This window comes from Halichoeres trimaculatus, unplaced genomic scaffold (assembly GCF_033239565.1).
Source record: "Halichoeres trimaculatus isolate MK-OKI-2021-1 unplaced genomic scaffold, fHalTri1.1 fHalTri1_scaffold_20, whole genome shotgun sequence".
Lineage (NCBI taxonomy): Eukaryota > Metazoa > Chordata > Actinopteri > Labriformes > Labridae > Halichoeres > Halichoeres trimaculatus.
The window spans coordinates 24842680-24855334 of record NW_027437198.1 but is presented as its reverse complement, the minus strand read 5'-3'; the positions used below and the strand labels follow the sequence as shown (position 1 = coordinate 24855334).

The following is a 12655-nucleotide window of genomic DNA, read 5'->3' as shown; positions in this document are numbered from 1 at the left end:
CAGTCCTGGAAAATGTCTTGTTTTAAGTTATTTGAAGACAAAAATAAGGTCTGACTTGCTTGTTAGACGTAAAAAAATGCCAATGGAACAAGAGAAATTGTTTAGAAATATGCTTAAAACTAGAATAATGTCATATTACGTGTAATTTTTCTCTTGTTTAATGGGCAGATTTTTTAACTAGTTACAGCAATTCAGACCGTAATATAGCTTTAAAAACAACTTGAAATAAGACATTTTTCTGGACTAGTCAAGTGAATGTGGCTCATATTAAGTCTAAAAAAACATTTTCTACTGAAAATGAGACAAAAACAGTTGATTAGATTTCTTTTTTTTGCAGTATAGACTCAGATGTTTTTCTGTTTACGATCAAAATGTGACTATTTGGAGTTTCAGGGAGAGTTTAAAAGATTTAAACTTAAATATATTTAAAAAACTAGGAAAGCACTCAGAGAGCGCAGACCTCCACTGAGCATATTGTGACTGTCACCAACACTTTAGTCCGACTTTAATGTTATACTTCCTTTCAGCAGACTGTCTGCTACAGTTTGGTGTTAGTTGCAGGTTTGTACGATAATTTGTTTCCTGACAGTGTTGAAAATGATGATGACCCAGTTCATATTTCATATTCCAGATCTTAGTATCCAGAATATTACCAGGATCTGGATCGTACTTTAACATCTGTCAGAAATTATGGTGACCTTGTCTTAGTTATATACACATATGGTGAAAACGGCCCTATCTCACAATGATAAAGAATCCTTTAAAAAAGTCCTGGATTGGGATCACCTCCAAAATTTAATCACTTCTTCCTTATCCCATTTTGAAAAATAACTCAGCTAATGAAACAAATATCAGCAACTTTTGAATCAGATTATCATCTGACAAACCCGCTGTGCTGTGTCTGAAGCTCCATCCGCTCAGGTGCGGCGAAGGAGGCCGCACAGATTTCGTTAAACACACACGGAGCCAGCTTCATTATCTCAACAGAAACACACACACGGCCGATCAGCAGAGCGCCGCTGACTCTGTGGAGAAGCCATTAGAATCCATAAGGGGATCTGTGCCACAGCGCTGCACACGGCGGCCACGAGCGCTCCAGCCTGATTGGCCCAGCTGGGGTTAGCCATGGTCGGGCGATGTCCCCCTTGCTCTCTGTCAGCGCGGGAGCTGAGCGGAGCGGCCAGGTTCACGGACCGCAGACGACACCCTGTCAGCACAGCCTTCGCAGGGACACACACACGGACACACACACGGGCTGAAAGTAAGAAAGAACATGCAGTGATCGCGTGAACTCCGGGACTTTTTTTGTTTTGGGAGTGATTCACCGTCTCCAGATTCTCGTATTACTCCCATTTCATCAGTGCTGTGTCAGCTGCAGCGACCCCCCACCCCCTCCCCTCTGCCTCGCCATATTGAAAAGGTCAAGAACTCCATCACTGGGCCATGGAGCTAATTATGGAGCTCATGATAAATGCGAACAAAGTGTTGTGTCTATGAAAGCATTTTTACCGTACAAACATCATGAGTCACGTTAGCACGCCAGGAGCTTGGCCCTCCCCCACCCCTCTTTAAAGTGGCCTGTGTTTATGCTTCCTCAAGGGAACCTGCAGCGTCGTGGCCCCTTTAAATGTCTTACAGAATAATTTCACTCAATTGAGCAAACACAAGGGTCGACACTAATAAAATGTTAGAGGGAGACGAGGGAGCGCGGGGTTATTTTTAGCCTCTGTTGCATATACAACATGTTTCTGCAGACACTGAGATGCTCCGAGGTCGTGTTTATACCGTCTCCATGGAAACCAGGAGTTTAACTGGAGGAGGTGACACATGAGGAGTCAGGGGAGATGTTGCAGACAGAGTTTGGGGTTAGGGCGAAGGAAATTTAGACAACATTATTCGATAGTTTTAGAGTCAGGCTTGGATTTCAGCCGCAGAAACATTATATTTCAAATATTTTTATGGAGTTTTAATGGTATATGTGTAAATACTAGGGCTGCAAGTAACGATTATTTTAGTGGTCAATTACTCTGACGATTATATTTCTGATTAATCGATTAATCGATTAATCGATTAATCGATTAATCGAGGAGAAAAAAGGATGAAATGCATAATAGTCAAATTTGCAAAACCAAACATGCCTTGCTTTTTTTAGTTGATGACTACTGTTTGCTTAAAGATATATGCAAAGAAACAACATATTTGAACATAATTAAACGGACCAGATGCTACAGAATCATCAGTTTGGACAAAATTATAGAAAATATATTTTTATGTCATCAGATTAAGAATTTAGTGGGACAAAAAAGGCAAATAAATAAAAATGTGTCCTCAGTCTTTTCACCTGCAGGTCAAACAGTTCACCCCCTCTGCCCTACCACTATCTGTTGCAGCTAACGCTAATGCTAACGCTAGTTGTTTTGTTTTGTTTTTTGAATTCTTTTTTTTTTTTTCAATTCTAAAAGGCAGACATCAGGACAAAAACATAGAAAGATAATAGAATTACATCTGCCATTCAGTCTTTCTTTTCTTATTTAAGTATAAGGAACTAAGTTTAACATGGGAGGGACAAAGTGTGCAGAACCAACCATGTATGCAGCACAAAATGGTCTTGAGAGGGAGAAAAATATGACAAAACCACAATCACACAAAAGCTAATTAAGGTTATTCCTTAATTATAATCAATTCCCTTGATTGTCACCTCCACAAAATCTGTCTGAGTGGACTTGGCATATTAAACCCAGTTTTTCCACAATTTAACAAAAACATCTTTTTGCAGATGTAAACAAAAAGTAACCCTTTCCATGGCATAAATATAATAGGATATTTTACAGGCAGAGGTCAATCTGCCAGAAAGGTATTTATCTCTATTTCTTATTTGGAAATCAACATTTCCTGTAAACAAAGTAGAAAGCCACAGAGGTATGTTTATTTCAATAATGGGTTTTAATGTTGTATGAAACTCTGACCGAAATGATTTTATCCCTGGGCATTCCCAAAAATTTGCCAGGGGTTGGCTTCCCGAGACCCGCACTTCCTCTAGCATTTAGTGTCCCCTCCTGTAGAGTGTGCTTTCTGAGAGTTTAGGGATAATTACCTTCTTCAAGCTGTTCTGGTAAGCATCAATAAAAATATTCAATATTGGGTCCTCAAGGTCCATTTCATTTTTTATTGTATGATCAAAATCATTTCTCACCTGAAGGTATGAACAAAAATCAGCTTTTTCAAGACCATGTTTCCTCTTTAAACACTCAAGGTCTCTAAATTGACCATTGTCAGTCAAGGACAGGAATGTTGTTATTCCTTTTGTGATCCATAACTTAAAGCCATGATCCATTTTGTTAGGTTCAAAACCTCGGTCAAAAGTACACCACTGGATTGTTTGTATTTTGGCATCGTATTTGCACTTTTTTTAAATTGTTCTCCAGTTTTTTAATTGGGTTTTAATCAGGTGATTTTGTACGGAGTCTAAAACTCTTCCTATATCTTTATAAGCCAACACTGTATGAGCTTGAGGATTATTCATGCTGGATGTTTCGATATCTTTCCACCTTCCTTGAAAGGCTCGATTTCTGATGACATGAGAGCAGCAAAGCAGGAATTTCTTTTTTACTCTCTCGGTTTTGGTCCTGATTTCTTCGATTTGTGAACTCACACCCTGATGTTTTGCCTCTGCAATTCACGACTCATGAATCGAGGAATTCCCCAACATACAACCTGTCAGCTCCCATATTTTTGGGGGCGACAGAACACCCAATGTCGTGACTCCCATCACCGTTTTTGTGTCCTATTACATCAAGGACACGTGACGCATCTCACAGGACAACGCCGTCCCGTCCTTCCCTCCCCGTCCCTCCTCCTGGAGTCATGTTTAAACAAAGTAACATTCATACACGAGTGAGTTTCCATGGCCATGAGGATTTTCTGAGCCACAGCCCGCCGTGGTGTGATGGGGAGGAAAAAAGCCCAAAGGCGCGCACAGATGCTCTCGTGCTACCAGTGTAGCCTTGGTGATAGCCTCACAGGCTAACACGTCGAGACTCTACGTCTACAACACAAAAAAAGAGGGGAAAAAGATTTACTTGACAGAAACGCTTCGGGCTTGGCTTTAAATAGCTCTGTGCTGTTTCTGTTTTTTCCCTCTGTTTATTATTGGTACGAGCCGCTGCTGCACAAGGATGTCGTGAATTCAGCGAAGAATCCTCTCTCTTAGAGAAGCCTTGAGACAGACCGTTTACATAAAGATTACATAAAGATGGTGTTTGTTCTGAGAATGATAATGACTGAGTGATTGTATGCGCAGGCCGTAGGGAGAGCAGCAGCTTCCTCAGCTGGCACACAGCGATGGTTTCTGGATCTCATCACAGTTATTGTCTCTGTTTGGCCTCAGCATCGGCCCACCTCTCTGTGCGACCCTCGGAGCGGACACACACACACCCCGAGGTCAGAAAACCTGTCTCACACGTTGACCCTGAAGATTTATTCTGTCATCACGTATAATCCTCAGATTTGGTCACTCTGCGACCAGTACAGTAAACTCTCCTTGATTGACTTTTTTCTCTGAGAGGTAAATGATGCATGTGTTTACAGAGCAGCCAAACAAACACACAAACCGCAGCGTGATTTCACTCTGACCACATCGCTGTTGGTTCCCAGGGTAGAACAAAGAACGTTTAAGTAACGTTTGGAGTCAAACTGAGGTGAGCGGATTCAGAAGTAGTCCAGGGGTTTGGATTTTTAGCATGGGAAGTGTGTCTTTGCGTCTGATTTCAGCAGACTTTTGCAGGAAAACAGTCCATGTGGAGAGCAAAAGCAGGCAGAACATGCTGGAACAACTTAAATTACATCTTTGTGAAAGTGCACTTAACAAACCTCAACTGCAAGAACAAGCAGCAAGCTCTGGTTTGACAATATGAAGTTAAAAACTGCAGTTCATTGAGTGTCCACTTGAGGCTGGCTGCAGAAAGACCAGAAACCACTGAAATCCACTTTTACAGCTTTGAAAAAAATATTTACAACTAATTTCCCTAAAGATGCACACTGTACCAGGGGTGAATTATTTTTTCACTTAGCGGTTTAGACGATAGTAAGATGATGAGTTTATCCAATCAAACGTCCAGCTCATGTGACAGGTGCTATTAGTAAAGCGGCTAAAAGCCTGTATCTGGTGTTTCCAATATGACCCCCACTGACAGAAGTCTTCATTATTCTGTATCAGAAACAGATGGGTGACATCACAGACTGCGTCCATACACTCTCTCTCCTTTAATGTCAACAGACGGGACAGACTTCCAACTTTAAAATCAACACCAGCTTAATCAACATGATTTCTGTCAGTCAGTCCGCTGTAATGCGTTACACACATGCACGACTTCCAAATATTAGCCAATTAACTAATTACACCATGACAGTGAGGCAGGTGCAGAATGTCACAAGTCCTTCCTGAAAAATCCCCATCCAACAAATTCAAATTACACATCTGTTTCTCCAAAATCTAAATTTGCTCTGTAGGAGAGCAGGAGGAGACTACGTCCATGTTTTATACAGTCTATGGTACGTCCCTGATTATCAAAGACCCCCTATGGACTGTGCCATTGTGACAGATTTTGCAAATAATTGATAAATATGGATGTCCCGATCTAATTCAGTATCGTTGCCTGATATGGCTAATTCTGGAGGATCGGAAAGCATTGGATTTCTTTACGTGATCAGGACTGATCCACTTTTCATGTGTTTTCAGCATCGTCACGTTTTACGGCTGCTGTAAATCAAACCATGTTGCCAACATGTCAGATGTGTGGGACTACTTCTCTTTGGAAAGCAATGATAGTAAAACAGCGTCTTCAACATTTGTAAAGGAGGTACCAACAGGGCTCACTTTGATACAACAAATGTGATTGGTCATTCATACGGGTCCATCCAACGGAGTACAGGTTTTTTAGAGAAAAGAGATCGGTATCTAATCGGTATCGAAAACATATCATGACAAAAATCGGATTGGATTGGAAGTCAGAAAAAGTGTTTTGTCACATCCTTAGCCATAAATGTGATCAGGCTTGGAAAATATCACCAGTATCTGTCATTAGGGTATTTTGGCATCACTTTTGAATGACAGGCTGACAAATAGACGCGTCATCCATCATTGCATGGTTGGTTTAACACATTGGGATTTTAGAGACATTAAAAGTTGCCTCTGCTTTTTACAATTCATGTGACTACTTTATGCTTAATCCTGTATTTGAATCCAGAGAGTGGGTGTTGAAACCTCCTATGTACCAGGATAATAACCGACACACTGTGCAGCTATTGTAAAACAGACACAGACCATAAAAACAATCAGAAACAGGGCTGAGAGTAAAACCTTCTTCATGAATACTCCGAGCTTGCATCATACGCTCATGTTTGTTTGATCTCTTATTACAGGAGCCAAACAGACTCAAACAAGAAGAGGTTTAACCAAGCCTGTATCCTAACCACAGCAGCTCTGTGTGGTCTGAAACGCCGTGTTGAAGATTTCATCAGGTTGTTGAATAAACTGTGAAACAGCCGGAGGGATTTTCCCGAGGCGACGAGCATTTTGAGCAGTTCATGCTTTCAGGAGATTCTTAATCTGGCAACAATCTGACTTTATAAACATCACATCTTCTGACGTTTGTGAACCTGGCCTGAAAACAGATCCTGTGTGTTTAAATCTGCTCCTGCATTTTTCTCTCTCTGTCCCTTTTTCTTTTCTTAGTGTTGTTTTTTCTCTCATGAGGCTGGACGGCATCCAGACTGTGTTGATGACAATGTGAGCCTGGATTCTGTCATTTCTGGGGTTTGGATACAGTATGAATGTGAGCAAAATCCCATTTTTGCACAACCCGGCCTGTCAGTTGACATGGCGAGCATGATTGCATGATTAAAGTTGCATTGGAACAAGTGTAACCGTAGGCGAGAACATATTGCTGCAGAGGGGATCTTTTTGTTCTCCAGTCATTCAGTATGTTTCCTCCTCTGCTCCTCCAGCCCTCGTGCGCCTTTTCAAGCTTTTCTTTCCTTCCCTTTTTCTGCATCCTTTAAGTGTTTTGTAGGAAAATCTGATTGCTCGCTTCCGTTTACATTCACTCACCATCTGCTGGATTTGGCTGCGACTGTGAATCAGTTCTTGATGTTTGCAGCTTTGCGCTGACTTGCCTTCTCTGTTCCTTTGAGCTTCCATTTCATCTTTTTTTTCTCTTCCTGTGGTCTCCGGCATGTTTTGATCTCTGAACAGTAAACAAACCGCCGGTCCAATCCTTGACGCTCAATAATAGACGGCTCACACAGAACACACACCTCAGCTACCAATCAGAGAGGGAGCCTGGGCTTGTTTCAGAATAAAAAACACACCAGCACGAGAACAGTGTTTGTTCTTTGGAGTTAAAGCCAAGACAGGACTTAAATTGGATTTTTGGAACAAGGGTTCGATTATTCTGTCAGGACACATTTTACTCTTGGAGTAAAACTTGCATTGTGTAAAAAAACAACAACATTAAAAACAAAGGAAGAAGAAACTGAGCAAAATGCATTAAAGTGATACTTCGGGGATGGAACAAGTTGGGTCCTATCACAAGCCCAGAGCGCACGCACCAAACACCCCCTCCCTGCTCCTCTGCGGGTTTCCTCTGCACTCAGACGGGGCCATATTTTACTTGACCAAACACAAATAAACGGACTCCCACCGAAAAACTCTGATATCAGTCTGCATTCACGCTTTATTTAGAGAATTTTCAGCGTGTTACTTTCACACAAAAACACCGCTAAATAAGGCTCTAGTTGCTATCGTGTCTCTTCGTCCTGGCAGACTACCTGCGTTTGTTTATATCTGGCAAGCCGCGCGCGTGGACTGATACACTAAGCGGCGAGCACCTCGTAGCCAGCTGTGGCTCTGCAGCGGAGGTAGCGCCGTTTTACAACACGATGAGAGCTAGAGCCTTATTTAGCAGTGTTTTTGTGTGAAAGTAACGCGCTGAAAATTCTCTAAATAAAGCATGAATGCAGACCGATATCAGATTTTTTCGGTGGGAGTCCGTTTATTTGTGTTTTTGGTCAAGTAAAATATGACCCCGTCTGAGTGCAGAGGAAACCGGCAGAGGAGCAGGGAGGGGGTGTTTGGTGCGAGCGCTCTGGGCTTCTGCTGCACAAAATCACTGCTGTAGGGGTAATTTCTGCCCTAAACCTTGTGATAGGACCCAACTTGATCCATCCCAGAGTATCACTTTAAGGGGAGTCAGATATCTCTAGATCATCAAGACTTCAATCTATAATGAAACATTTTTTGCCAGAAGGAAATAAACCATATTATTAAAAGAACTCATCTGTGCCATTGAATGAACTTTAAAAACTAAAATTATCTACTAAATAGCCGCTTAATTTCTTTAAGATGCAATAAATTTTATTATCAAATTTCCAAAATAAGACAAAAACAGTTGTTTAATCACGACTGTTTCTTGATTATAACTGGTTTGCAGTAGGGACAGGCCGATTATCAGCTGAGTCGACTATCGGCGCCGATATCCAGCATTTTGAAGCATATCGGTATCTGCCTTTTTAATCAGTCGACTAATAATAAATCAATTTAAACTCTGTTATTTTGGCTTTAATGCATCGGCGCCACTCTGTCTGCAGTAAAGGTGAGTATTGGCAAGAATCTCACGATACGATAATATCACAATGTTGTGATATTTGCGATATTCACTGTTAACTTTTTGATTGAAAACAGCTTTTCTCTTTAATGTGTTTGAAATAATGAAAGTCAGATGCAGTGTTTCAAACACTTAACTTAAAAACATAAAGTGTGTCAAGTTTGTCACTTAAACTACTGTGACATTAAACTAATTTTGCAAAGGATTGATTGGACAGTAAGTCAAACTGATAAACGTCACTTGGTGAAACCAATATTACTCAAAAAAAAAAAATCTGCAGAAACCATTTTTTACTTCCAACTCATCTAAAATATGAATTCTAATTTTACAAAAATATCAATATTTTATCACACCTCTAGTCTGCAGTCACTACTCTGTCTCCAGCATTGTCCCACCCACACTTTTATGTTATTGGTTACATGCAGAGCCATAGCTGGATGACAGCCAATCAGCATTGAAAGCTGTGCATGCAAAGTGCTTACACACACTGAGGCCCTATTTACACAACAACATTTCATCTGAAAACACTAAAACACTGTGAAAATAATCTGCGTTTACACTGAAACGCTTAGGGGCTGAAAACACTGTAGTAAGCATGCCAGGCCTGTAGTTGGCGCTATAACTTTCTTTCTGAAGTAGAGTTGGGCCGATCATCTGGTGTGTTGGTGAATGCTAAGAGCAGAAGTGGAGCAACAGATGCTCATTTTGTTAAAGACAGTTACAGATTCAGCAGATTGAGCGGCACAAGTAAAACACGGCAGACCACGACGATCGTAACAACAGGACTGTTAGACTGTTGGACTGTTGGATGCGCTCACCCGAAGCAGACGTGACGTCAGTGTTTCCACTGGAAACACAGGCTTACTGTTTTCCACGGTAACAGTGTCGGCAGCATTTCAGAAAATCCCACTCTGCAGGCCGTTTCCAAAAGTTTGCGTTTTAGGGCAGCTGAAACGCCGTTTTCGTGTAAACGCGAGGCTGAAACGCAACAAAACTTTTGCATTTCACCCTAAAACCGTTGTCGTGTAAACGGCCCCTGAGAATAGGAGAAAAGGTTTTGCCGCGTAGAGAAGCTCCGGAGAGCAAATTCATGTTATATTTCATATGTTATCATTTTTTCAAGCTTTCTAACGAGCAAGTTATTTTTGTTTCAGACTGAGGTCAGTTTTCCCAAAGTTTTGCTTACGACGAGTACACATCCAACCAAACAAAACGCTCATTGCTTACAAGTCACATACTAAAACATTCAACATTGGTTGTGTTTGTGTCCCAGCACCTGGTTCTTTACGACAAAATACATAAAAACTAGAGGTAGACTGATATATCGGCCGGCTGATATATCGGGCCGATATTTGGACATTTGTCTCTATCGGCCATCGGCCATATTTTCTTTTAAAAAGCAGATTTTTGATCCGTTGTATAAAATGACGCAATTTTTGATCAGGCACAAAAAAGATGAGCACCTCAAACTTGTGGAACCACTTGGATACATTACATACTTTTGTTCAAATTATATTAATAAGTTTAAATTTCTTTTTTGACATTTTAAGAAGAGAGTGAATGTTAACTACTGCTTGTTACATTGTGTGTTTACTCAGACAAAATATTTCATTGTTTTGAAAGCTGAATAAATGTTCAGAGGACTGGACACGACTTCTAATAGATTTCTTTTAGTTGCTCAGAAATTGCTGCGTTTCACAAAAATGTGATAAATGTATATTTATTTAACAATCGGCCTGAATATCAAATTGTAAAAATCGGCTATGCATATCGGCATCGGCTGCCCAAATTTGGAAAGCATCGGCATCGGCATCGGCCCCCAAAAAACCCATATCGGTCGACCTCTAATAAAAACTACAAAAGACATTGTTCAGAGGAGAATAGCTGCTGAGGTTGAGTATGAAACCTCCAAATTTTTCGTGATTTCAGGTCATTTCTTCACATCGACTTTGGTGTGCAAAGGCTTTTTGGCAGCAGACTCTCCAGAAATTGTGATAAACATCCCAGTCCCAGTTTTTGCTGCTGAGGCTGGGAGATGGTTAATTAACATGTGCATAAAGGTGTTGGAGTTGGTGTCATTCAAAATTTCAATGCCAATATTTTCACTTTTACTGGAAGAATATGGGCTCCAAATATCAGTCTCCTTGACCACCAATAATCGGTATCGGTATCGGCCCTGAAATAAAAAGCATTGGTCTATCTCTGCTTGGCACTATCACTTATGACTGAGTCCATCTAAAGCTGTTTAAATGCAGTTTCTGCTGCTGTCTGTTTGTTAAACAAAGACTGTGCAAGTTTGAATATTAAATCTTTTGTTCATATCCTGTAGCCATCTAATCTTTGCATTAAAAAACAAACGCCAACCTCCGATGTTAAAACAATGAAGCTGATGCAGAAATGCTAAAAAGGGCAGACTCATTAGGCCTCATTAAAATGCATCAGCAGAATTAAACATGTTCACAGCCTGATAACACCAGTTTTTGTTTGACAGCTCACTTCTTTATTTTGACTCGCTGCACGGGGAGTGGATGCTTTGCAAAACATCTGTTTGGATTATAATAGGAGTGAGAGTTTTGCATAAATTTACACAATCAGGAGATGTTTGCATGAGCGATGAGTGACGTTATTGACGATTTGTTCCTGGGCGCCATTAAAGTGATCGGGGTTCCTCCTTCTCTAAATGTTATCTAAAGTGTTAAGTCGTCCAAAATGAGGTTTATTGCAGCACTCCACCATCCATTCATCCCTCGACCCTCAGCGATTAATCTGTCATTTATCCTGAGATATAAGTCGCTTTACGGCGCTTCCCTGTGCAGAGTTTTAATGAATTCATGCTGAACTCTGTATCAACCCTCTCCTCGCAGTCCTGTCCTTTGATAAACCTTGGCCCCTTTGCAGCTGGGGTCCTCACTTCGCCTGCGCCGCACCTTAAGGCGAGTCGGTGGCAGTGGAGTGATGGCGTCCGTGGAGCAGTCAAATGAAAGTGGGTGATGGCTGATGAATGCCGCGCGCTCAGACACTGACTTATCACCCAGATATTAAAGCAGAATAGCTGCGGAGATCCTTGCCCCACCTGTCATTCAGGGCCCGGCCAGGGCTGCGTATAAACATGAAGGATGTCCTGTGGATTGTCACAGGAAACAGGGTCAGGGTTAGAATCTGCGAGCGCAGTTTTACGCTTTCTGATTGGGTGCCTGCTCACCACTGGAGGGATCTTGGGGAGCATCCTTGAGCGAGAGCTTTAACCTCTGTCGGAGGAGAGCAGCAGAAAAACTGAAGATATGAAGCATGAAGTGTTGGACTGAAATGACTCCACATCACGTCAGCTCAGTGTCTCAAACCCTCACCGGAATCCCGCACTCCTCTGTGTTGCACATTATTGTGTTAATGCACATGTATCCCCAGTCAACATGAGCCTTCAGCACGCAGACATCCCCCCTCCTCCTCCTCTTCTTCCTCACGAGCGCAGCCAAAATCATCATCTCAGCGTTCAGTCACTGCGATGGCAAGGATGTCTCTACTTATCTGGAGTAAACAAATCCAACCTCAGCTGGCAGTGGCATTTGGCCCCTGTGTTGGCTGCCTCTGTGAAGCGTGTGTGTGTGGACACACACTCGTGGAGATTCCTGATCCTGAAGTCAGCGGTTGCTTTACGCTAAGATTCAAACATCCCGTCGCTGCCTGGAGGCACAAGCCAAACTTCATTACACAATGCTAATTAATTTCTGGAGGAAGTCGTGCATGTTGCTGACTGATTGACTTATTGTCGCACCCTAAACGGATGTAGATTCGACGCTGGGTTAGTGTTGGAGGTGACTTTGAGAGCTCAGCTGGTGATGTTTCAGTGTCTCGATCCTCTGGGACCTGTTTGGACGGTTTCCTCTGCCTACACCTTGTTTGAAGTCGACTCGATGCTCATCCCTGAGGGAGGCGAGCACCGAGTCGGGTTGGCAGGTCTCAGAGCTGCTTTGGCCGGACATAATAAGCCAGGC

The 12655-nt window shown here is 41.9% G+C and overlaps 1 protein-coding gene across 2 annotated transcripts in view; it reads left to right on the top strand.

The window, feature by feature from the left end:
- The window catches only part of gjc1 (gap junction protein gamma 1), a 56996-nt gene that overhangs the window by 11640 nt on the left and 32701 nt on the right, over window positions 1-12655 (top strand). Inside the window, exons 1-2 of one of the 2 annotated variants that reach the window (XM_074696141.1) lie at window positions 4349-4440; window positions 6734-6833. The exons of the other annotated variant lie outside the window; for it this stretch is intronic. The gene's annotated coding sequence lies outside the window, so the exon portion shown is untranslated. Of the gene's footprint in view, window positions 1-4348; window positions 4441-6733; window positions 6834-12655 lie in introns of those variants that run through there. 2 annotated transcript variants of the gene reach the window in all.